Below are 24,414 nucleotides of genomic sequence, written 5' to 3' on the forward strand. Positions count from 1 at the left end.
TTTATGTAATCGTATTTTACTTAAAATAATAAAAAATTCTTGGTAATCGTTGATGTTCTCAGGAAAAGCATGTATTTCATCCAAAGAGACTGGGGAGAAAGGTTAATTTTCAAGACTTGGATTCCCAAATTCAGGTTTTATAATATTATTAATTATGAAATGTGCTTTCTCATATGTAAGACCAAGTGAGCCTTCACTTTCCTTTTTTTCTGAAATCGGAATAGAGGACTTGAGATGTATACTACAAAGCCTGCATTATTAATGAGACACTGCAGATATACACGACTCACAAAGGTATTGAATTTGAGCAATCCTTATTTTTTTTTTAAAGACAGGGATGTATTTCTAAAAAATGAGGAGAGTAAAGAGCAGCAAAGACAGACAAATGAGTACAAGTCTTTGTAGGACAGAATGTATGCCTATAGCGACGGGACACCAGCAGAGGCAGCAAGCTGCATCATGCCAGGAGAGCATATACCAAAACACTGCATTGAGCGACGGAGCTTCACAGAGACTCCCAGTGGGCAAAAGGGATGTTTTAGCTTGAATCTAAATTTAGGTTTTAATTTTTAATTGCTTTTACAAGCTAGAGGTTTTAATTTTTTCTTTCCACAAAGTATACCTCAGATCATCTATTAATTTCATTTTATTGAACCAAATTAAACTAGGGATTATCTGGCTATGTTTGGAACCATTCTTATATGAATAATGAATAAAAATGGCTCATTACATATGTATAATACTGCCTGTTTGGATAATTAGTAAAGTATGTTCTTTGTGGGCCACAGAATACAGGTAACTGAGACTGAAAGCACTGAATAACAATTTTATAATGATATACTTTTGCAAATACAGTTACATTTGTCATTTGTTCAACGGGAACATTTTAATATGTTATTTCTTGCTACCCTTAATTATGGGAAGACAAATCTCCTAAATCACAGTGTTCACACAATTTGCAACTGTATAGTCCATTAGGTGATTTAAATTATATGTAAAACACACTCAGTAATTATGCCCCAAGGCAAAGAAAAAGTTTGTATAATTATTAGGAAAGTGCAAAAGCTACAATAAACTTTAAAATATCCTTGTAAACCTCTGTTTAAATTGTGAAACTAGATCCAGCGCAAAAAGAAAACTGGCCATTATCCTTTAAGATAAATAAATAAAGGAACTAATGTGACACCAGCTCTAGACCATGCCAAGAAGCCTGCATCCTTTGCAAGAGCAAGCACAGAGGATGAATAGGGAGGTGAGTTGATGCTTGTCCACCTGGCTTTAGAGGAGACAAGTCTTCAGAGACTGGTGGTAAAATCTCCAGCAAGTCTTCTTGAATCATTCTTCAATTTATAAAGTTTTGGAGCTATAAATAATAGAAAAGGTTATGAGTAAAATATGAAGTCGGAGTGGAATCTAAGAAAATTGCTGAGAGAATAAATATCTAGCATGGACTGATGAGCAGCTTACCTTACATGCAGGGTACCCAAATCCTTGAGAAAGAAAAGCTAAAGTATTAAGCACATATCAGCCCTGTCTTTATGTTCCACACAATAAATTCTTTCCATTTCAATACACAAAGACAACAATGACATGATTATTATTTTCAAATCAACATGTTAGTTTTAATCTAAAATAGTTAAGTATAAAATGTCACTTCACTTACTGGCTTCAGTATGTACAGAACACACACATTCATTTGAAAATGTGAAGCGAGTTTTGCACTAACACTATACGCAATCCTTCTGATTCCTTAAATTATGTCATTTGGAGGCCAGGTATGGTGGTGTGTGCCTTTAATCCCCGTAATCAGGGGGCAGAGACAGACAGAGTTTGAGGCCAGCTTGGTGTACAAACCAAATAATAGGAGAGCCAGAGATAGATACACAGAGAATCCCTGTCTAGACACAACAAAACAAAACATAAACAAAACAAGTTATTTGGAACAACTAAGATTCTACCTCACATCCATCAGAATGGCTAAGATGTAAGTGAAAATAGATGCTAGCAAGAATGTGGAGAAGAAAAGAACACTCCTCCAATTGCCTGTGGGACTGAAAGCTGATAAAAACCACTTTGGAAATTGATCTGTCAGTTCCTTAGAAAATTTGAAATAGTTCTACCTGAAGACACAGTTATACCACTACTATGCATATACCCAAAAGATGCTCTAACATATAAAGAGGACATTCCACTAAGTTTGTAATGTTCTTAAAATTTTTATTGAGAGCAAACATTTTGCCAAGAAATTAGTTAGAGATAATTGTTTATCTCCAGTTGGAGAGAAAGACTCAACAAGAGGGTCAGGAATTATCCAGGCAATGAATATAATCTGGAAAAAAGAAATTTTGTTTCAATCTGCAAGATTTTGATAGTCATGAATATGGCCCCGTACACAGGGGTGTGTGTGTGTGTGTGTGTGTGTGCAAGCACATGCACACCCAATGCCTTACATTAAATAACATGGTATACTTCGTCATTTCTCTTGTTCTCTTGTGGAGAAGAATGCTTTACTTCACTTCGTCATTTCTCTTGTTCTCTTGTGGAGAAGAATGCTTTACTTCTCCATTAGTATCAACACTTTAGTTTCACATCTGTACCAAGTAGATGAGAGTATTAAAGGAATCTTCTTGGATAACTTAACAAGTCATGTAGTTTCATGCAATACAGATCTTTTAATTCAAACTACTTTATGTGGTTCAGAAAAAGTATCTAAAACATCACTACTCAGAGGTCATGCATCTTTTGTAAATAGCATCAGGGAAGGGGAACTCATTACCATATAAGGCATCTGATTGCATTTTCATACATCTTTAGCTTAGTGCAAATATAACAGGAGTCTTTTCATAAAACATTTTCAGTCATCACTAAGTGATACTGATAAACCCCACATGAAATGAGTGTAAAGTTTTCCTGTTTTTACTTTAGAGGACTGCATAGTTGCCTTTGGATGTCAGCACAACTCCACCTTGCCATCCAGGGATTTAATAATCCAAGAGGTTGGAAATAGCATGCCTGCATGTAGGCAGACTTTCTTCCACTGTCCAGGCTGCTTCACACAGCATTTTATTTGATTCACTTTTTCATAGTCATTGAATATAACCTATTGCATGCCCATGTTCTGTAGTACCAAGGGACAGATAATCCAGATATATATGGAAAGAAAGCACCACCAAATCAAATACACTCTAAGGAAGATGTGAGGCTGATTAATAAAAATTGTAATTAAAAGGAGCTTTCAATTTAACCTTTGCCTTTAGCATTTAATTTTATTCACTAAATTCTTTAAGAATGCCAAGAAAATGAAAGGAATTAGTAGCTGGTTTAATGCTTGGCATCTCTTATAGATAAAGTTAAGAAATATAATGTTTCTTAAATTATTAAATTTTCAAATATCATATTAAATCTTATTAAATACATTAATATCTTAAATATATTAAACATATATTCTGTTATTTATTACTATAAACTGCATTAAGATCCTTGAAAACCCTGACATGAATATATAAACCCTTTTTAAATTTGGTGAATTATTTCCTGTTCCAAGATATCATGGACTTTTTTTATCCATACTCTTATGATATCTCATTAGCTAGATCGAAGATTTATTTCAGCTGTTCTCCTGGTAAAAAATAAGATTATACCTACTTGAAAATGCCAAGCTTTATGATGTAGCTTGCAGAAATATATTTTGGCAAAATGCCGTAACTTCTTGATTCTAAGTTTTAGATGCCTAACCATAAATGGATTTGCAGGTCAGAGTATAAAAGATAAACGCATAGTGGAAGTTCAGAGTAGAAGAAATAAATGCATAGTGGATATTTCAAGGGGGATGCCAAGTGACAGAAATGATGGCACCTGACGCTTCAAGGATAAGTAGTTCTGAGCTTCGGGAAGTAAGAGTGCATATGGCAAGGAGGAAATTGTGAACGATGAAAAATGTCTTAAGTATGTCTACTGTAAGGAAATAAAGCACATATGCAAGTATATGAGACACAAAATATCCAATATGTATGTATTTATATAATATATATTATATTTACACACACACACATGAACACACACACACACAATCCTTACAATGAGAATGTCACAGTCACCTCCATGAGTTTCTTCTATAATTATACAAATTTGTGAGAGAAAAGCCTGTTTTACAAATATAGATCTATATGTGCTTTATTTTTCAGAGTAAAGCCATAATATTATATTAAATTGCAAATCCAATACTAATCTCATGACTTTTCATATGTCCAATAAACATTTACAAAACAACCTTTGTGGCCCAAACAGTACAAAATAAACTGAAATATCTACCATTATGTGGATCACATTTTATAAAATGAATGAGAAATAGTTAAAAGAATTTCTAAGTAAATGCTGTAGAATGTCGTACTCTGATACATAGGCACCTTAAGGGAATTAAATATAGAAGGATCAGTTTGAGTGTTAAGTTAGTTGACTGATTGGCAGTTGGCTGAATGTAAGTAAGCCTTAGTAGTATAGAGCAGGATTTGAACTCAAGACTCAAAAGAGTTCTTGAAGAACTGTGAAGGAAGAACACAGGCTCAGCAAGGAGACTGCAAGGCAAAAAGCGTTTCTACTGAATTCAGAGACGGTTTCACCAATGGTGAAGTTGGGTAAAGAATATTAAGACAAAACTCCACAGAAGTCCTGGAGAATATTAGGGAGCAGTAGGACATAGGTGTACACCAATCGGTAAGACTATATTTGATTCTGTACAAAATAGTGTCTTTTGTGAAAATGTAGACAGGACCTGATTTTAAAAAGTTCATCATGAAGATTATAAAGTGTTTCACACGAGAGATAATGAGTCATGGTCAAAGCCACAAAGGGTATGAGACATAGACAGTCTATTCTTTCATAATATTAAGATGAAGCACAAAATATAACTATTTGCAGTGAGAGTGCAGAATTAGTCAATGACGATTTGACTAAGGCAAATAGAGAAACTCAGTAAGAGTATATTAAGTGGAAAACAAAATGGAGCCGAATATTTCTTGTGTATAATAAAATCTAATGTTGCCTTTTCTTATGTCCAAGCGGGTCTTAGAACCTAGATTTAACACAGAATTTTGATCGGTAGATAATTTGGGGTTGGGGTGGGGGATCTGTTCGATAGACGTTGTTTGGAAACATATCACTGGATAAGATTTTAGAACTTTGTACAAACATTGAAGGAAAGAGGCACCAAGATTCAGCTCCAGAAATCTCCAAAGGGAAGATGCTCAGCAAGAGCAGAGCTAGCAGAGGCCCGAAATGAATTAATTGGTAGGTTTGGAGGACCGTTGTTCTGACACCTAAAACTAAAATGTATCAGAGGAAAGCAGTGAGAACCCATCAAGAACAGCTGGTAGTGCGTAAAGTTTTCTACAGAGAACAAACCACTGCATTTGAAAGCATAGTATCTCTAAGGCAGTGGTTTTCAAGGTGTGGATTGTGACCTCTTTGTGCATCGAAGGAATCTTTCACTGGGGTAATGTAACTCACAAAGATTTACATTTGGATTCATAAGAATAGCAAAGTTGCTGGGCGGTGGAGGCAGAGGCAGGTGGATTTCTGAGTTCCAGGCCAGCCTGGTCTACAGAGTGAGTTCCAGGACAGCCAGGGCTACACAGAGAAATCCTGTCTCGGAAAAAAAAAAGTAGCAAAGTTACAGTTATAAACCAGCAACAAAAATAATTTTATAGTTGGAGGTTACCACAATATGACTGTATTAAAGGGTCACAGGGGTTCCCAATGGGGTAACCAATGGAGGAGTTAGAAAAAGGACTGAAGGAGCTGAAGGGGTTTGCAACCCCATAGGAAGAACAATACTATCAACCAACCAGACACCCCCAGAGCTCCCAGGGACTAAACCACCAACCAAAGTGTACACATGGAGAGACCCATGTCTCCAGGCACATATGTAGCAGTAGTTAGCTTTGTCAGACATCAATGGGAGGAGAGGCCCTTGATCCTGTGAAGGCTCAATGCCCCAGTGTCTGGGAATTCGAGGGCAGGGATGTAGGAGTGGGTAGGTGGATGGGGGAATACCCCCATAGAAGCAGGGGAGGGGGAATGGGATAGGGGACTGGGGGGGGGGGGCTGGAAAGGGGATAACATTTGAAATGTAAATAAAGAAATTATCCAAGAAAAAAAAAGGAAAAACAAAACAAAAAAGGAAGGTTGAGAAATTCTGCTCTATTGGTTCTTAGAGCAAGCCCATGAACTTATTTATGTCTTCTATATATTCTAGCACAGAGTTAGGGATTGTGTGTTCTGATTTCAAATAGAGCGTTCTTTCATCATGAGTTAAGACTCTAGTTGCAGAGGTAAGGGAATTCAGAGATGTTTGATTTTAGATCAAGAACTATTTAAATTATGAGGAAAAAAGCAAGTATTACTTAAATATACAATATAACATCCATCTATTTCTTTACATTTTTGAGATAAAATATTTGATCATTAAAAATAGTTCTTAATCAGGTAAGATCATAGTAAAATAGTTTATGTGACAGTGTTAGGTCTTCTTCTTCTCCTTCCCCTCCTCCTCCTCCTCCTCCTCCTCCTCCTCCTCCTCCTCTTCCTCCTCCTCTTCCTCCTCCTTCTCTTCCTTCTCTTCCATCTCCTCCTCTTCCTCCTCCTCCTCCTCTTCCTCCTCCTCCTTCTTCTTTATATTTTCTTTTACTTTTTTTTCTTTCACTTAAAATTTCACAAATCTAATCAATATCTCTAACATCACAGATAAAATAATGTATGAGAACTAAAAGAGAAATGTCTTCTCTGGCACTTTTGAGGTAAGAATTTTCTCTGGGAGCAAACTTAAACAATATCACAATTATGACTCTCATCAGAACTCTGTTCAGTCACCCTAATCTTATCTATGTATGCATGCAAAATCAAATGAATACATCAGTATGCAGCAGAACGATACTCTTCTAATAAAAAAAAATAGAAATTTACACCAAACTTGAAATGCCAATGAAGTTGTTTCAAAGCAATATTTATAATATATTAGTTTTTTACCAAAATATAATTAATAAAGACAAAGCATATCAATAGTAATTCAATGTTCTGCAATTAAAAGGGGGTAATTAACAGTGTAATTAACAGTGGGAGTATAGGCTGCCTCTGACTGTTTTACCTGCTCATGGGACCCTATTCCTCTACTGGGTTGACTAGTACAGCCTTGATGTGATAGTATGTATCTGGTCTTAATGTCTTGTTAGGTTTTTTTTTATGTTTGATGTCCCTGGGAAGCCTACTCTTTTCTGAGGGTTGGTGGAGGGGATGGATCTTGGGAAGAGGGGACATAATGGGGAGACACTTGGCAGATGAGATGAGGAGGACTGCAGTCAGGATATAATATATGAGAGAAGAATATAGTAAAAAAGAAAGAAAAGAAAGACTGTTTTGTAAGGTGGAACATCCAGCAAGTATCCAAGCATCCTGTCAGTCATATACCAAATAAAGAGGCAGAGCTTTCTGATGGGTAAATTCTTTAAGAAAGAAGGAGTAATTAATATATTCTTTCAGGCAGGTAGGAGGGAAATATATCACACACACTGTGATGTTAGGCAGAGATCTCAAGGTTTTCTCAAATTCTACTCACTCTTCTTTTCAACAGGGACTCAACTGCAGTTGTGTGTCTCAGTCTCTGTAGCTTCTTGTATCTGATGGTTTACCAACGGTATGGATAATATGCACTAGTAATAGTTTTATTATTTGGAGGGAGGACTGCTTTTCAGAACTTTTTATGTTATTAGAAGGAAGGTAGAAAATAGTTATAAAATTGGATCTCACACTTGCATGCATAGAGGTTTATAATTTATAGGTTAACACAGGATTCTATAAAGCTGAGCATTTGAGTATTCCCAGGATCCTCTGCTCCACATTCCAGGCACTACTCCTACAAATTTCTATATAAGAGAATTAAAATTTTCTAACTAGCCACTGTTTTAGTGGTTTTTTTTAATCTATTTTGCTTCTGCAACTTATCTTAAATTCTAATTCAGACATAAGGTCTTAGCATAATTTTTGGCATATGAAATATTGAAACTTATACTTTATTTAAATCATACTTAAGCTTTTTCCATGTACCTGATTCTTTTGTGCCTCCTTCAGGCTTCATGAGTCTACATATGCACATTCCCTTTTTGCAGTGTGGCAGAAGCACAGACTAGATTCCCATTAAAAGCATAAAATAGCAAATTGATTTCCAGTCAATAACCGTTTGTATTGAAAGCCTTCCTAATTCCTCAATGATGCTCATTAATTTTTAACTAATTTTAAGGCTGTAATTTTGAGAAAATGATATCTCCAGAATCCTAATATCAATGTGTTACATTAATTACTGTTAAATTAGAGTTTTGGGGCAATTTGTAATAAAAATTTGGTGAACTTTTAAATTAAATTAACCACAGAAATACTGAATTTAACTAAATAATACAGGTCAATATGCAAACATATCAATGGTTTTCCAATGCAGATTCCTGATGAGAAAAAAAACCAAAATATTAGGAAACATAATTAGTATTCTTGTCTTTATACCCCCTCCTTATCTTGTGGAAAGGGAGCAACTCAGAAGTCACAGGCTGTTGAGTCTTTGTCCTTAAAGATGCTCATGGATGGAGAGAATCCCTTAGTACTGTGAGTCAGTTTTTAAAATGTTTAAATATATTCGTGTTGTGCCATGGTTTTATAAACATTCTTGTCTTCTTTTTTTGGGGCATGTGTTGGCAGTTACACTGATAAGACAGTTGTGCGATTGTACATTCTTACAATGGCTTGCTGAGTCTGGCATCGGATAATTTAAGGATAAGTTATCATTCTTACAAGAGAATTGAAATAGTTGCTAACACACGACAATACATCTTGATTAAGTTGTCTAGCTTGAAGCTTCATAATTGATGACTGTTTTCTTTCTATGGATCATCCTGTGACATGTTACAGGAGCAGGTTAGCCTAAAACACAGCCACTAGGTGCAGCAGAAAGGCTTCTTTTGTTTATTTTGCTGTCTCATGTTTATATTTGGATTTGTATTCTGGATCGAGCTCTAGGTCTTGTACATCCTAGGCAAGCACTCTAGCATTTTGCTTCACTCCCTGCTCAGGTACCTTTAGAAGGAAAATTGGCAGTGTCTATACTGATACATCTTAAGACTGAAGTAGCAGAACACATATTTTAGGACATTATAATTTTTTAATCCTGTAATTTTCCTACCAGTTTGTAGCACAACTGGGGCAGAGTGAGTGCAGGAAGAAATGGCACTGAGGTTTCATATCATGAGGAAATTTAAGCAGTCATTAGCTGACTATTACTCATAAGAAAACAGTCTTGGAACACATCCCAAAGTTTAACTTCTACATCCCATAATACTATCTTTCACAATAATGGCATAGTTGAATTACATGTTCTTTCATTAAGTTTGAAGATGACATTCAAGGAAGCAGAATTACCATAACCTTAAAAGGTCAAAACCAGAATTCACAGTAGTCTGAAATACTTTAAAATGAATTGAAATACATAAATTAATGTGAAATAAAAAGAAATGAGTTCAGGTAAAACAAAAAAGTGAAATTCCATTTACGGAGGAGAGGTAGTTACTATTGTTCCAGAAGATGTTTGAGGAATGGTGTCTTATAGTATAAAATTTTAACAAAAAGCCAAAAGATTCACTAATCACTAAGTCAGGATTAAACTTCCCTTTTAGTCCTCATACCATCCTTTGAAATATAACATGGCTATTTTTGAAGAATAAATGATTTGCTTTTATTATTTTCATCATGTATAGGATGTGTCCGCAGGCAGGTATGCACACTGAATGAAGATGCCTGCAAGAGGGCAGGGCCGAGGAGTCCAAAGACCTGGAGTTAAAAAAGGTTGTAGGATTTCTGATATGGGTGCTGGGAATGAAATTTACATCTTCTGGAAGAAAATAAGTTCTCTTAATCAAGTCACCCTGCCCCCAACAGAAGTGCATTTCTTTTATATCTTAGACATGTGTAGTTCAAATTAACCATGTAGTGTAGCTGAGAGTGGCATTGAATTCCTGATTTACATTCCTCCATCTGCTAGATGAGGATGGCCTTGAACTCCTGATTTCCCTTCACCCATCTGCTAAGTGCTGAGTATATTGGTTTACACCCTGTTTAGAAGCCTGACACTAAATTGATATTTGTTCATTCTGTCTGGATTAACATGTATACTTTCTCCTCAAAAGCCCCTCCTCTGTTTTGTTAAGGCCTTGACTTCCATAACTCCAGAATGTTAATTGATTTAAAACTAGTTTTTCCGGAGATGTAAACAAATTATGTTAGAATGAGATCAAATTAGACTAAAGTACGTTCCTAATGCAACAGGACAGTTGTCATTAGAAAAGAGAAATATTTGGACATACAGATAAAGGCATGGTGAGAATTTTGTGAAGACAGAAGTTTTTATGATGATAATGACACAAAATACCATAAAATGATAATAAAATATACGTGAGAGATATGTAAGCGATTCTTCCTCATAGTCCAGTTCTGAAATAATTTTCTGCTGAGAAATTAAGTTTGTATTTCAACATTTCAGAACTCTGAGGTAATAAATTTTTGTAAACCAATTCACTAATTTTAGTAATTTATTGTGATGGAAAAATAAGTACTGGATCAGAACCTGTATCTATAAAATAGTAAAGCCCATTGCTGTTTTGTCTTATGAAGAAATGATAAAATGATTACGTGGTGTCCTTAAAAGCACAGAAGAGTTCATTTTGAATCATACTTCTCAATGTCTTAGATAATGACTCTTTAATAGACTGGAAGGATTAGAAAATGTTCTTGTAATATAGAAGAATAGTAATCCAGCAGCAAGGCTGCTCTGAACACATTTAAAGACCTCTTGTGTCTGTTTTATCTGGGTGAAATGCAGACACATCCTTAGAGCATGCCTTTAATCCCTCTGACTGGAATCCTTTACCAGCTCCCAGGAGAATAGCTATTGAAGAACAGCTCAGGGAGAAAGAGTTCAGTGAGTCTGTAAGTTGTGAAATGTATCAGTTGGGAGTCAGTGCAGTGAGTTCAGTACAGTGGAGTTGAGTTGCTTCATGAGTTCATGCAGTTCAGAGAAGGTCAGCAGAGGCAGCTGAAGCCAGAGAATAAGAAGGAGCCAGAAGATTAGAACAAATTCCTGAGTTAGTTGGAGACCAAGCAGAGCAATTCAGACAGAAGCTGAGAGAAGCCACATTGAATCAGTCAGCATGGAGAGGAGTTTGAGCCAGAACACATGAGTTGAATCAGCCAATAAGCCTTTAGCAAGCACTAGAAAGTGTGAGTTTATTCAGCAGTAAGCCTCCAAGATGACAATTACATCTAGTGAAAAAAAAGTTACTTTTAAATAGTAATATTGGGAAAGAAATAAGTTAAAATATAAATGATTAATATTCACTACTAGTAACATATTGTTAAGAATCATTTCTGAGCCAGGCAGTGGTGGCGCACGCCTGTAATCCCAGCACTTGGGAGGCAGAGGCAGGTGGATTTCTGAGTTCGAGGCCAGCCTGGTCTACAGAGTGAGTTCCAGGACAGCCAGGGCTACACAGAAAAATCCTGTCTTGAAAAAACAAAAACCAAAACAAAGCAAAAAAAAAAAAAAAAAGAATCATTTCTGAATTATTTGAGAACATTGAAGATTACTATAGATGTTCTATATTTGTGATGGTTAATTTTGGCACAGGCTGAAGTCTTCTTAAAGATGAGAATATCATTTGAGAAAATCATAAGATGGGGATTCAATCAAACCTGTTGGGTGTTTTTTTAAATTAGCATTAATAAAAAAGGGGTACTTTGTTATCTTCAGGTGTCAACCCCTTTCCCCATTTCCCCTACCTATAAACCCACTATCCCACCCCCTTCCTCCTCTTTGCTTTTATACCATTTTAATTGCTTGCAAGTACTCAGGTCAGTTCTAGGTTGAGGAACTAGGACTACAATATATGCAAATAGTCAAGGAACAAGCAAGACAATAAACACAAATAGTCAAAGAGCAAGCAAGGCAAAGGGGATGACACTTGAAATATAAATAAATAAAATATCCAATAAAAAAAAAGAAAAAGGGCCCAGTCCATTGTCTGTATGCTCATCTTTGGGCTGGTAACCCTGAGTTCTATAAGAAAGTCCGAGGAAGCCACAGAAAACAAGTTAATACACAGGTCCTCTGCTCTCCTCTTTGGCCTCTTCAGCAGCTTCTGCCTGCAGGTTTCTGCCATGTTTGAGTTCCTGCCAGTTTGCATACCAGGCTTTATCCAGGGGAACGATGGGGCTCTATCCCAGCTTTGCAACTCTACAAGGGAGAGCCAAAGCAAGGCAGGCTGCCTGGCCTCTTCTGTAGACACAGCTGTCCCTGAGTTGGTGGCAGGCCATAGGACACAGCAGACTGCTAGAAGGCAAGGTCAGAGAGCTACTAAGCAGGAAGTGGATGTGGCAGGCTTGAACAGCTTCCAGCAATGAAAGCTTCAGGAGAGAATATTCTTCCCTTCAGTATTTACACTTCCTTGGAGTGTTACAACTAGATAAAACAGGCACTCCAGGATGATTTTTGGTGAAATAACTCGTGACCTTTTCATTGTGGGTAGAATCTTACAAGCATGTTGGGGTGGTTTGGGATCTAAAGGTACATGTTTTCTATCAGCTTGGTCTGAGATGTTAGGGCTCCCTCATCTGCATGTGGAAGGGATTCAGATGTTGCTCCTATGTGACTAATTGTCACAGTCCTCTCCATGGGGTGTTGAGCTCATGTGTTCTAGGACAGGGACCTGGTTGGGAGAGAATTTAAAGGCCTCCCATTGGCATTTATGAGAATTGCTGGAGTTCCTGAATCTGCTTGTCCTTACCAGATTTTCTGTCTTCTGTCATGGTCCATATAAGTTCCTGTCCTGACTCCCTTCAATGATGGATCTAAGATGTGGAAGTGTAAGTCAAATAGATCCTTTCATCCCTAAGTTGCTTTTGGTCATGGTGTTTCATCACAGCAATGATAAACCTAACTAAAACAGAAAGGAAAATACCTTATATTAAGAAACTTCCCTGACTTTCAGTTCATTTCCTGTCTTCTAAGGTAAAATTAATAGAGTAGGTTTCATGAAATATGTCTGCACACGGAAGTCAAGTTTGGTCATCCAATCCTGCCAAGTTGGATAACTATCATTAGCTCCCAACCCTGTTCGAAGGGATTAATTACAGCATATTAATCACTAATCAGTAACATGCTCTATAGATTGCCCATGGGGAATCTGGGTAAAAGATATTTCCTCTTCCCAAACTTGTATCAAGTTGATAGAAACACTAGCCAGGATAATACCATAGAGTTTATTTATTTCTTTTTAAATGGTCATCCTTTAAAACAGTAAGGGGTTGCAAATCAAGTATATATTTGCTCATGAAGAACAAATCTAAAAATAAGTGCAGGTTTCACCCCTCATCCTGAAACCTTCTTGACACAGTACTCAGAGAACATCGTAGAAATCTACAGCTGCTTGGAATACAGAGAAGGAAGAACTATGGATTGTCTGTCATCAATTGATACATATCACACACAATACAAGCCCTACACCTCAGACTCCTGTAGTATAGCAGAAGAGAAAGCAAAACCACAGTGACAGACAGAGGATCAGCATGTCTTCTGGGAAATAGTGTGTCTACATTTGTTGGGGAACTAAACTCATGAAATCTTAACATTATATTCACATAAGGGAGACTTGAACAAGTATTACTTATCAGTTGATATTCCAGTATAGATGGGATAAATCTCACTAGCCCCACCTATAGATGGCGATTATAGGCATTTCCTATCTGCTAAGAGCCAACTGATAGTTATCCAAGTGGTCACACAAAAACACATATTCAGCAAACTGAATCAATCTCTCTCTCTCTCTCTCTCTCTCTCTCTCTCTCTCTCTCTCTCTCCCTTCCTCCCTCCCTCCCTCCCTCCCTCCCTCCCTTCCTCTCGTACACACATACATACATACGCACACACACACACACATGGACACAGAGACACATACACAGGGAAACACACACAAACAAATAATAAAGAAAAGGTCATGAAATTGAGACAGAGTAGAGGGAGACACAGGAGTTGTAAGGGGAAAAGGGGAGAAAAGGGGGTCAAAATTACATAAAGACTGTTCTACATTTCTTATGTGTACAACTAACCTGAATTAAAATTAATGTAAAACAATAATATAAATTAACATATAAAATTAATGTAATATATAGAGATGTAGACTTTTTTCTTGAACTACTTTTTTTTAAATAGGAAAAACAAATCTGTAGGAAAGGATCTTCTGAATGATAGCTTGTTTTCAGGTGAATTTTAATACATATATTCACCCAAATGTCACAAAACTCATCCAATAGTAAATTTCTCAGATGTAGAAACTAAATCTGTAAATAGTGTAAAGAATCGACTAAAAGTGTTTTACCCAAGAGAAATTTGTTTTATTAATGCTGTCTTTCAGTTCTCAAATACAAGATGAAGCAAGCAGTAGATTTCCTTGTTTGAGTTCACTGGCTGTGAGTTAGCCCAATGATGGGATTATTGTAGGTCCACTTCCCAGGGGCCCACCCAATGCAGCCAAAAAGGAGTGCCTGGTGCTGGGAGTGGGTGCAGCCTACATGGCCTAAGACAGGGCTCTCACCCACACCGGAGTCCCTTGACGTTGCCCATTGTCGACAGCCTAAAGCCTTCGACCATCGATGTGACTCGTCTCACATCAGTGTTTTGGGGTTGTGAACTTGTCTAAGACCCCCCATATTTAGACATCCAAATTCAAAATTCACATAGTTGGGATTGATCATAAGACGCCTTTTCTAACTAAACAGAGAAGGGGGAGATGCCGGAAGCCAGGACCCTCGCCCTTACCCTCACCCCCTACCTTTCCCCACCTGCACAATGTCCCCTGAAGCTTGGCAACTGCAAGATCCTGCTTAGCAACTGCAGATAGACTCAAAGCAGAGTACCATATCTTCTTAAGAATAGCAGGGAGACCATAACTCAAGCAGTGTACCATATCTTCTGAAGAACAACAGGTAGAACATAATTCAAGGCAGTGTACCGTATAGACCATGACATGTTTCAAGGCACAGGCCAAGAAGATTTTGTACTTTTCCACCACCTGGCCCCTCTTACCCCCTCCCCTTGTAAAACATGCTATAAAAAAGCATTTCATGTTCAAAAAAAAGAAATTAAAAAAATTAATTAATTAATAAAAAAAAGAAAATTAATCATCTCAGAACAAAGAATCTGAAGTTAATATTAATAGCTCTAACATGAAATTGCTTCCCGTTTTGGTATCTCCTTCTAAGCCAACAACTAGGTTTCTCTGCTATAACAAGGGCATATATGCATACACACACCTCTGAAATAAGAAGAGCATCTGTGTTTAAATCATCACATGCCTATACAGCCTTGATATCTCTAAATGATTTTGAGAATTTCTCACTGCACTCAAGTAAAAATCAAACTGATGGATGACAACATGCTCTTTCATTTTGCTTTGGTGATTCAGTTCATATGGGGGTCAAAATCAATTTCATATGCCTTCATACTTCAGTGTATTTTGTTTGCAAAAGAGCTGGCTATGTTTAATTTTCTGTAATTTCTTTCTAAGGAAAATGAATAGAATTCACAATAGATGGAATTATATTTGTCAGGTACAAAATCTCTCTGGGATAGTAAGAATGCTATAATTTTTTAGCTTTCCAAAGAAGATTTAGGTTTCTCTTGTGAGAATGAACCCAATTTGGTTTCACTTGTCAATTCTACATGTACGGAATGATGATTGTACCTTAGTTTCTCCAATATCAAATAGAAATTCAAAGTGCTTGATTCTCATAATCACTAGGAAAATGCATCATGCAACCCAATCCCTTCAAAATAGCGGTTGGTAAGTTTTCTAATTGCTTTGTTGATGACCAAACAAAGTTCAAAGATAAAGTATCATTGATATGATTACTGAAAAATATCAAAAATATATTTACATTGTACACTGAAATGCTATTATTTTTTGCCATTTCCTATGTGAAAATTCAATCCTAGAATATTAAATTACTATGTATTTTACATACTCAATAATAATTTATGTTCTGGGAACAAGTACCTAAGATATTGCTGAAGTCACTCAGAAACCAGATTGCCTTCCAGTCTCAGTTTTGCTAGAAGGATTAATGGATTAATTAGCTAAAAGCCTCAGGTGGACCTAGAAGCTCTGGTCAGGTACCTTGATTTGATTGATAGCATCTGTGGATGCTTCTCATACAAGAGCCCCAACCTAGAAACCAGGCATGGAAGTGGCTGTTTGAGGTCAGCCTTTGTGGTTATTGTTTGTCTAAGAGGTGATTGTAAAACTGCCCTCGTGAACTCTGTGAAAATTCGTATATAAACTGCTCTTAGCTTTAGCTTGGGGTACCTCTAGCCTGCGTTCGGGGGAACATCAGTGCACTGGTTTTCAATAAACCTCTTGCTTTTGCATTGAAAAAAAAAGAAAAAGAAAAAAAAGAGAGAGAGAGCGCCCCAACCAATCTCACCAATATCTACTTCTTCTAGACTGCACAAGAACTGAATGAAGGTAAACTTTGCAAAGTTCCCTCTTTCCATCCCACAAAATCCCAGGATCTCATGCCAAGTGTGCCATCTAACTTCCTTAGAGGAGCTGTATCCCGCTGGTGTTCTGCTTAAAGAATCATTCTGCTTCTGTAGGTATCTGTCTTCTTCCACTTATTTCCACATCACCTCCACTAATCTCTAAATAAGAAGATGTTCTTCAAAGAAAACGAGGGGATGTGGTTCACTTGAATCTCTTTATATATGTGCCAATGGTTGATTCTGAGAAATACCTCAGCCACACTTTTAATGAGGAAATACTATCAAATGATTTCAGCAAGATGGTCTTTGCTTCTCTAGGAAAATAAGACTCCTCTCTGAATTAAAGACAGTCAAGTAACACAGTTCACTTTCCATTTATTTGGTTTTAACTTTTATTTTAGAAGCTAATATAAGGTATTTTATTCATATTTATCTCTCCTTAACATCCAAGATCTATCTGCACTGCCACAAGCCTTCCCAACTTCCTGGTTATCATTTTTAATAACCTACCAAGTTCAGTTTGGGCTCCTCATATGCTTATTGGTATTGAATAATCCACTGGAACATGGCGAATCTCTTATCCACCCTGAATACCCATTCCAGGGCTCAGTGATCATTGAAAAATATGGAGAAAAGAACACTGTACAGGAAAGAGTTTTGAGAGAACACGAGCAAAACACTGTCTTCTGCACATGACAAGACAATTATACTTCTAAAGTCATGGTAACAATGGTCACCTGCACAAGATCAAAGCTGTTAGCATCCCCACATCAGGAAGCAAGTGGCTCATAAACCCACAAACCTGAGGAGCAATTTATATCTGATGTCTTCTGGAAGAGAAGAGTAATTTTCATTTAAAGGTTCCTTTAAAATAATTATATATGTGGTCACAAGTGTAGAAAAAATAATGTGTACATGTGTACATGCAGTGTGTTTACAAAAGGTAGGCAAGAGTTCAATTTTAGGTTTTATTCCTGAGGACCTTTTTGCCTGATTTCTTGAGATGGCCTCTCAATGAGACCTGGGACTCACCAATTCTGTACTGGCTGGCAGTCAACCATAGGGATCAATTCGTCTTTGCTACTCACAAGGAATCTAAGTTCCTGAGTCTTTGCATCCATCTGAATTGATACACTAGTATAAAGTATTATTTAAGATATAAAAAGTATGAAATATATTTTTACTTACCACTTTACTTTTGTGAGGCCTGTTTAGGATTATGGTTTTATATTCCTTCCCTGAGCAGAATTTATTTCTTATCTATCATGCTTCTCCTCAATGCATGTATAATTAATCTTGTAAATGAAAGGCAATGAAGTATCATTATTGGTTTCAAATGTATATAGTCATTAGTGTCAAGGTGCTCATCACATGTGGTCTGATAATTTTTGTTTTTATTCAGTGGGAATCAGAATCCCCATTTAAATGCCTATGCTCTATTAAGGAACCTTCATTTCAAAGGAGCTGTTTTACAACTAGGACATGAAGAAAAATGTCTCTCATGATAAATAAAATCCCATATTTATTTATTTGTATTTAAAAGTAAGATGAGTTTCATGTTTGATTTGTTTGCTTCTTTATCTTCATAATTGCTCTGACAACAATATGCATGAGGGAGGATGCTCTTTACTGTGCCCTCCAGAATATTTAACAGCATATTGTTCCGAATTGATCAGATTATCAAATCAAACAAACTATTAGCTAATGTTAAAGTACTAGTAGTATAAGTAGTGCATTATCAATAATCCTTTAAAACAACTTTTCTCTAAGAAATAGCATAATGAGTGATGTGATGAAGCTGGTAAATAATTACTTAAAATTTCCAGCTGAGAGCTTTTCTCCAAGCATCCCAATGATAACATGCTGGTAGCTAGAAGCTGATGAACATGTTTATACCACAGATATTAGCAGGCAGTTCAAATCATAGCCATTCTTTGATGCCACAGAATTTATTTTTAAATTGTTGTAACCTTTTATTCTCTTGAATAAATAGACATGAGGAAGGAAGGATTCAGATTAACGACATTAGAACATTCCCAATATTTATAAGTATGAAAACCTGGCTCTTTCTTGAGAGCGTCTATGTTAAATACTGAAATATTGCTATACCGTGTTAGCATTGATAATGAAGTAAAATAGCTTCAGATACAATTTGTTTCTTGCTACAACTTGATTGAGGAAAATATTTTCTTATTTTTATCATTATTAAGATATTAAGTGAATATATATATGTATATTCAATCAATATATTTGTATTCACTTAAATATCTTCATACTAATATATATATACATATATATATATATAAATGTATGTGTGTGTGTGTGCATGTGTGTGTGTGTGTGTATTTTCTTTTGTTTTTTTATGTTTGAAACAAGGCCTTAAAGAACATCCAGAGATTAGTAAAAAGCTTTAGGACTTAGGATCTGAAATTTCATTCAGAAAGACTGCAAAGGGAGAGAGGAATACAGTGAAAGATAAATCTGGAAGAATAAGAAGATTTTGAGGATAGAGAGTCTTATGATTTTAAGAAGATTGTTTATTTCATGAGCAATTAGGAGAGCATAGAATTTTAAAAACAAAACTGGCATGTTGTATCATTACTTTGTAAAGACTACTTTACAAAGACTGGAAAGTTTCAAAACCCCAAATAGAACCAGGTAAGGTGCTTGTTGAAATAGGGCTGAAAGAGCTTGACAAACGAACTCTCCCCTTACCCCCAAAAAAATAAAAGTGGAGAAGAAATGTGGTAAGCACAGGAAAGCAAGTGTAGTGATAATGAATGGGTGTGAGTGAAGACATAGAAGAATTTCTCTTGCTGTCAGAGTTCATGCTTGAAGGAGTGTCTCTCAGCAGGTCTATGGGTAGAAGTTGTGGTCTAGATGATTTTGATTCAATCCCATTGAGAGTAACAATGGGGATTTCTACTTCATAGAAGGTACAATTATCAGAAACTCAGGAATGCATGCGCTTCATGGAATACTAACTTGAGCATCACTAGTATATAAAACATTCCCTAAATCTTAGGACAGACTGAGTGGGTGACGTTACATTGGGAAAGAAGCTACAACACAGATGGCCTGTATAAATTGACTTGGCAAAGGACAAAAGCTTACCAACCTAAAATATCAATAAACACCACTATCATGAGGAATTATAAGGATGAAACACACATGGATACATCTTTTGACAGTGACAGCATTTAGTATTTTTACTCCTTTCATTTCTCTGTTTTCCTTAATAATGGTTTTCATCTTCTTTCTTTTCTTTCGCTTTATGTCAAGCTCACATTTCTTCAACTATATACCCAAGGTTTTCTATTGTCCATCTCCATTTACAAGGTCATGAGCTTGACATGTTTCACGATGCTCTGATTTTAAGAAATTCTATAGTAAAATAAATACGGAATTAGGAATTCCATATTTATTTTACTACTGTATGCTTCTAATGATAAGACCTGTTTAGTCAGAACATTGTGAAAACAAAACTAGCATCCCAGCACTCAGGTCGTTAAGCAATTTGGACATAGCATATTGAATCAATATTTCTATCATTATCTTGGTTTTTCTAGCCAAGTCAATTAAGTCAGAATGATTCAGAGAATGATGAAGGTAACTTTCTATACTCCACACCACTTTCCCAAAACATTATGTTGATTTTAGTGAATGAAGCTCATAAAGTAATCTTGGGTAACTCTGAATTTAATTTCTTAAATTACTTTCTTTATGTTAACATGTATTGAATAAAATTGGGCCCATAGTTCATAGGAAGTGGCACTATTATGAGGTATGTCCTTGTTGGAGTAGGTGTGGCTTTGATGGAGGAAGTATTTCACAGGGGGCTGGCTTTGAGGTCTCAGAAGCTCAAGTCTGGCCTACTAACTCACTTGCACTTCCTACTGCCTGCCAGGTACAGACATAGTAGTACTCTCAGCTGCCTTTCCAGCACTATGTTTATCTGTGGGACACAATGCTTCCCATTATGACAATAATAGACTAAACTTTTGAACTATAAGCCAACCCCCCAAATTGTTTTCCTTTATAAGAGTTGTCCTGGTCATGGTGTCTCTTTATGGTAGTAAACCCATGAGTCTCTACTAAATAAATTAAAAACCCTAGAATATAATTTTAGATTTGAATGTTTTGACAATAGGGTTATAAGATGCCCTAACCTATTTCCAGAAATGAAAATCCTTTCCTTAGGCAAGTAATTGCCTGTGTCTCCTCAGATTTATCTGAGCTCATATCTGCTCAATAGATGTCTGTCCAAACTCTTCAAACATCTGAATATTGGCTCTATTGTGCTACTATAGTTCTTACTGATAAATTTAAACAGTATTCATCACTTTTCTGAATTTGAGGAGTACCACGGTTTTTTTTTTTTAATAAACATCTTATTGCCAAAATTTTGAAACAATACCAAAATCGTAGTAGATATTCAACAAATATTGAAATTGTAAAATAATTGTGGATATTATAAGGAAATCTCACAATTCATTTGTTTTCTACTTTACTGTTTGTTGTTGTGATAAAACCTTCTAAGCAAAAGCAACGTAAGAGAGGAGGAGGTATGTTTCAGATCATATGCTAGTCTATCACTGAAAGATCGCAAGGCAGAAGCCTGAGCAGCAACTGAAGCACAAGCACTAGACAGATACTGTGCACCAGATTATTCCCTAGCTACTGATTGGTTAACTTTCTTTTATTTAATATCATATACATTTGTGGGGGGGGGCATATGTCACACTTCTGCAGTTTGCCCACATAGGTTAGAAGAAGTATTGGATTCCCCAGAACTAGAGTAATACATTACCCAACATGAGCCATATTAAGACTGCCAAGTGATTTCAACCTCTGAGCCATCTCTTCAGCCCTGATTTCCCTTTGTTAGATAGCCCTATCAGGATAGGACAGAGGATCAGATCCTCTTATATCACTTATCAATCAAAAAAATGTCCAAATGAGATACTTTCTGATAACCCTCTGCTGTGTCATGTTGGCAGATGCACCTAACAAAAATATGGAATTAATAGTAATATACCCAAAAGAAGAACAGTCATTATCTTACTACAGACTCACATCTGTAAGACACCAAAATAAGTGGGCTCTCTTTTAAAAAAAGCTTAGAAAAGGGTAAATCAGTGAACATCACTTTAAAATTCAGGTAGCAATCCTCTTCTCTTACCACTAGTATATGCTTTATAAGAGTCATCTGAGAAGATACATTAAGGATGACCGTTTTCTCAGGCTCCCATTATTGGTGATAAGCATACAAATCAAAGAGTAGGGAAAGATTTTCAGGGTCATATTCTTTAACAAGGGAAACACATGACTGAATGAAGATGTTAGGAATTATCAAGGAGATAAATTTATTGATTTTAGGTGTTCTTCTGCTCCTGTTGTTCTTCATAAAAAGTCAACATAATTCATGCTATGAACCAATGGCCTAGTGGGACTAGCAGGAAAGATAACTTTGTGTGCTTTGAATGTTCACTGGTTTTACATACACTCATGTATAGTATAATTTTGTCTTCAGATCATTCATTATCTAAAATTGAATTCAAACACCAGAAAACAACCCTGAGTATTATTCTTTACATATAAATCTTTATTAGACTATCCAAATAAAAACAACAACAATGACTGTGTTGAGGTAGGAAATTAAGATATTTAAATAATAGGTAAAGAACTAGGGAACTTGAGGGAATGTAGAGAAGGCAATTATATTCAGTGCCCCATTAACCAGAATGGTAAGTTCTATAATGAATGCTTACTGCTAGAAATGCTGGCTCGTACCAACCCCAATAAATAGTGTCTTTTTCCTCTTAGGTTAGCACTTAGCATGCACTTGGCAATAACTGTGACTTGACATACAAGAGAAGATTTACCATGCATTTCCTTTTACTTTACAATTTTTCTCTTTTTTACATAATACATTCAAAGGCAACACACACACACACACACACACACACACACACACACACACACACAGAGTTTAATTTTTCACCTAAAGAGGCCCTTTGTAGTTCTCATCTGTCATTTACAAATTCTCAGGACTATTACTCTAGTGCAAGAGTTCTCAATTTGTGGGTCATGACACATATGGGGGCAGTGTGTCAAATGGCTTTTTCATATGGGTCGCATATCACATATCCTACATATCAGATATTTATATTACAATTCATACCAAAAGCAAAATTACAGTCATGAAGTAGCAACAAAAATAATTTTATGGTTGGGGTCATGACAACATGAGGAACTGTATACAAGGGGAGCAACATTAGGTCTAGTGACTTTGAGAGCATTATTGAGTAAATTGAGGGTCACTTGAATTTAAGCACTGTGATATAGTAAGTCTGGACTGGATACCACTGATAACAACTACTTGTTAGGGGTAGTGCAGTATGCACAGTGTGAATACATGTATGCCATATACAAAAATAAAATATGGGTAAGGTCTCTAAATATCTCCATTATTCAAAGTTGCTTTTTATACAGACTGCACTTTAAGTATTTAATTTTACTATTTATGTTACTGTTTTGAGAATATAACATAATTATATCATATAATCATTCCTTTTCTCTAAGTACTTAGATAATATTATTGCAAAAATAATATATAAGTTTTGAAAACATAATAGATATTTTTATGGAAGAAAATAATTTCTTACAAGCCAATCATAAGGTTCTAGTCCTCTCAATGGTCTTTCGATGCTCTTAATTATTGCCTCAAGATTTTGAAGGAAAGCACACATTGTGTCGAACACAACGCTCAACAGTATTTGGGAATCATTATCAACAATCTTCAAAACACTGTTTTTCGTTGAAAAGTACATTTGATGTTCTCTTTTGAAGGACCTTAGAGTTCTTGCTCTGACGATAACTGCCCATTGGTTGGAAGTTCCTGTGTAAATAAGGAACTCATTTTGAGGCCTTCAGGCTGGTAAGATTGTAGAACGACCTCCCCTTTCCCTTAATTCCAACAACTACAGAAAGAAGAATTACAAGTGAATCTATCCAACTGCAATTCTACTTGTTGCAAGTGTGGTGGTAAAAATGAATACAGCCCAAGAAAGCAAAGATGATAATCACAGCAAGAGTAACTCCAGAACTAAAGCTACCTACTTCCTAAATGTGAAAATCTGCATATGAAAGACCTGAGGGAATGACCTACAGAATCTCCATTTAACTGCTATATGATAAATCGACTTATTAACGGATTTCATTACTTTTGAAATGAAAGAGAGAATTGCCATCGTACGTCTTTCCAATTCTCGGGAGTGTTTTAATAATGGAAAAGCACCCAGAACATTAGCTAACAGTAAAACTCCAAAGTGAGTGCTTCATTATGTTTTGTCAGTTTGGGAGCAGATTGGAACAATAATGGAACAAAATCACTTCAAAGGTATTTCAGGGCTATGAAGTTGGCTCTGCAGTTAAAGGTGGCATAAGCCTGACAACCTGAGTTAACCTTGTACTATATGTAAACACCAGATATGGTGCCAAATGTCTGTAATTCCAACACCCTGGGCTGAGATGGATGTCAGTGATAGTTTACTGGCTGATTGCTGGCAGCTCATAGTTCAGATAGCCTGGAATGTAAAGTTCAGGAGATAAAAAAGAAAAAAAAAGAAAGAAAAAAAAAGTAGGCAAGCTGTTGTGACATGGAAGGAAAGAACCAATTCCAAATGTTCTTTTGGAACCTATGTATGTGTGCTGGGACATCTCTCTCTCCCTCTCCCTCTCCCTCTCCCTCTCCCTCTCCCTCTCCCTCTCCCTCTCCCTCTCCCTCT

General features: G+C 36.3%; 1 protein-coding gene across 1 annotated transcript in view; it reads right to left on the minus strand.

Moving 5' to 3' along the window:
- Window positions 1-24,414, minus strand: part of Sgcz (sarcoglycan zeta) — a 1,017,502-nt gene that overhangs the window by 424,387 nt on the left and 568,701 nt on the right. The gene's annotated exons all lie outside the window — the stretch shown is intronic.

The sequence above is a fragment of the Grammomys surdaster genome, unplaced genomic scaffold (assembly GCF_004785775.1).
Source record: "Grammomys surdaster isolate TR1022 unplaced genomic scaffold, NIH_TR_1.0 185, whole genome shotgun sequence".
Taxonomy (NCBI): Eukaryota; Metazoa; Chordata; class Mammalia; order Rodentia; family Muridae; genus Grammomys; species Grammomys surdaster.